This window comes from Otolemur garnettii, unplaced genomic scaffold, assembly GCF_000181295.1.
Source record: "Otolemur garnettii isolate 467f Iridium unplaced genomic scaffold, OtoGar3 scaffold00043, whole genome shotgun sequence".
NCBI lineage: Eukaryota > Metazoa > Chordata > Mammalia > Primates > Galagidae > Otolemur > Otolemur garnettii.
This window is the reverse complement of record NW_003852438.1, coordinates 12,777,201-12,779,743: the sequence shown is the minus strand read 5'-3', so window position 1 is coordinate 12,779,743 and position 2,543 is coordinate 12,777,201.

Genomic DNA, 2,543 nt, shown 5'->3' with positions numbered 1-2,543 from the left:
CCTGCCACAACACCCTGCTAGATTTCCTATTTTTAGTAGAGATGGGGTCTTGCTCTTGCTCAGGCTGGTCTCCAACTCCAGGAGATTGCTCAGGCAATCCACCCACCTCAGCCTCCCAGAGTGCTAGGATTACAGGCATGAGCTCAACACACCCAACTCCTTGTTTTTATTCTTAGATTATTCTTGTATCCTCAATACTGGTAAAAGAAAAGGGGGTGACTTGTAGCTTTTTTAATCCTAGCAACTTCTCACAGCTAAACCTTCTTAAGTATGATCAAATTTCAATACACAGCATAAACTGGGGCATCATCCTCATGGTCCCCAAATGCCTCATGTGTAGCAAGACGTATTAGGCAGTATTGGCCCTATTATTTATTAAGCACTGACTACACAGAGCTCTAAAACAGAATGAAGATGTCGAAGTTCTGCCCTGTGGTTTTATAATCTACTCATAAAAGGTGAGTCATTTAGCTAAGTAAAAACCACAATGTAACTGCCCAGAGTTACTCACATTCTCCGCTTGGGCCATGCAGATAAGCAAAATTAGTACCCAGCCGCTTTGAAAGTGTCCGTTCTGTCATTTATAGCACTCTAGTCCAGATATCTCAGTTCTTAATTCCATTAGCTCCAAGGAAAAACCAGATGCAGAAGTTACCACCCAATATGCCATTTTCTTTATAAGAACAATATAGAAATACATGTCAGTAATTCTGGTGTATGATAGTTTACTTACTCATACTCACAAAAATGCAGGGACAGGGGGCCTGCTTGGGAATCTACAGTGTTCACCCTAATCCAGGTACAAACTCACCTTGATCCCCACCTCCGACAATAATATATGCAAATAGTGGCCATGGCTATAAATATGGTGCAGACAGACAGGTGTTTTTTAAGAGTCACTCTGGGGCAAAGCTGCTTTGGTTGAGGTTCTGGAGTATGTGACCCTTCCAGGGACAGAAATGAAAATACAAGTGCCACACAAGACACAAAGAGAGCCTGACGGGGCAGAAACTACTTGTAGGAACCAGAAACCAGAAGAGAAGAGACGCAGCCCCAGGGGAGACTCAGAGAAATCAGCGGAAGCGTGACTGCGTTCCTGTAACTGTGCATCTCACGGACGAGAATCTCACCTGCTCTTCACAGCGGACTGTGAGGGGAAGGCAATCGGTTTCCGAGGAATCTCCCCGATGATATTGAAACACAGAAGTGTTTCCAACCTCTGCCCACAACCACGCTATGTAAAATGGTCTCAGTTTAACACTCAAAATTACATTGGAAAGACTCCATTTTTTAAGTATTTTTTAAGTGCTCCAGTTGCGCAATCGGTTAGCACATGGTACTGATAAACATTTTTTAGAGCATTTTTAGGTTCACAAGAAAATTGCACAGAAGGAACAGAGATCCCACATGCGTCCCCCTCCCGACATCTCATTCCCGTCATTAACGTCTTACGTTTGTTCCAAGAAGATCCCGCTGTTTTGTGTTTGTTTCTTTCTTTTTATTGCCTTCTCTCGTTCTTGTCCTTACCTTAATATTTGCCAGAGTCTTTCCTCCTAGAAGCTATTAGTTGTTCATGAGACACCAGAAAAACTACCGGACGGCACAGTGGTTGAGAGGGTGGGCTCGGGAGCTGGGCTGCCTGGGTATGCAGACTAGCTGGGCCCCTCACCGCCCTGTGACCTTGGTGACCTTGATCGTGTTATCTGTGGTTCCCGTCTACAAAGTGGAGATCATAACACTCCCCACCTCAGAGAACTGCTGTATCAGATGAGTGCCCAGCATCACATACGCCACAGGCATCCGGCGTCCTATCTCCTATCATCATTTCTACTCCTCTTGCTCTAACATTCGTCATTTTCAAGCTCCCTCCCTGCCAATTCGGCCCCTGGCCCAAACACAAAGCTCCCAGTGACAGGTGCTACAAAAAAGCTCACAAAAGACAACGGCCACAAATCCAGGCAGGATGGACCTGGGAGTTTCAGGTAAGCTTGGGCCCACAGGGCCTGAGAGGCTGCTGGGAGGAAGCTCAGGAGGAGCTGGGACGTCTGACCATGCACTGCTGCCCGCTTGGGCTGGCACGTGGGCACCAGGGCAGGCAATAGCTCTGTTCACTCCACACCCAGCCCCAGGTCCATCACCTTTGCTCTCTCATAGTTTCTTGGGAGTGGGGTGTGTCTAGCTTCCTGGAAACAAAAGCATTGGGGGAAAAGGCCCTTCTCTGGGGACTGGTGAGGCTGTGGTCCTCTCAGCAGCCCTCTGCAGGTGTGGAATCTAACATTTGAAGGACAGGTGGGAGCACTGCCCAGGCACCAGCAAGGAGCACTGAGAAGATGGATGTCCTCTCTTCATTCTCCCCCTGAGGAAATTGAAACTGTTCTGCTGGGTGACAGGTGCTGGGGTTTGCCTCATAATAATCCAGAGCACATGTGTGTGTGGAGAGGGATGGGCGTGCAGTGGATAAAGGGAGGGATAAAACAAGACAGGACAGGATAATTTCTGGTCAACAGTAGGTGAATTGAGGCTTGTTTTCCCTCAATTTTATT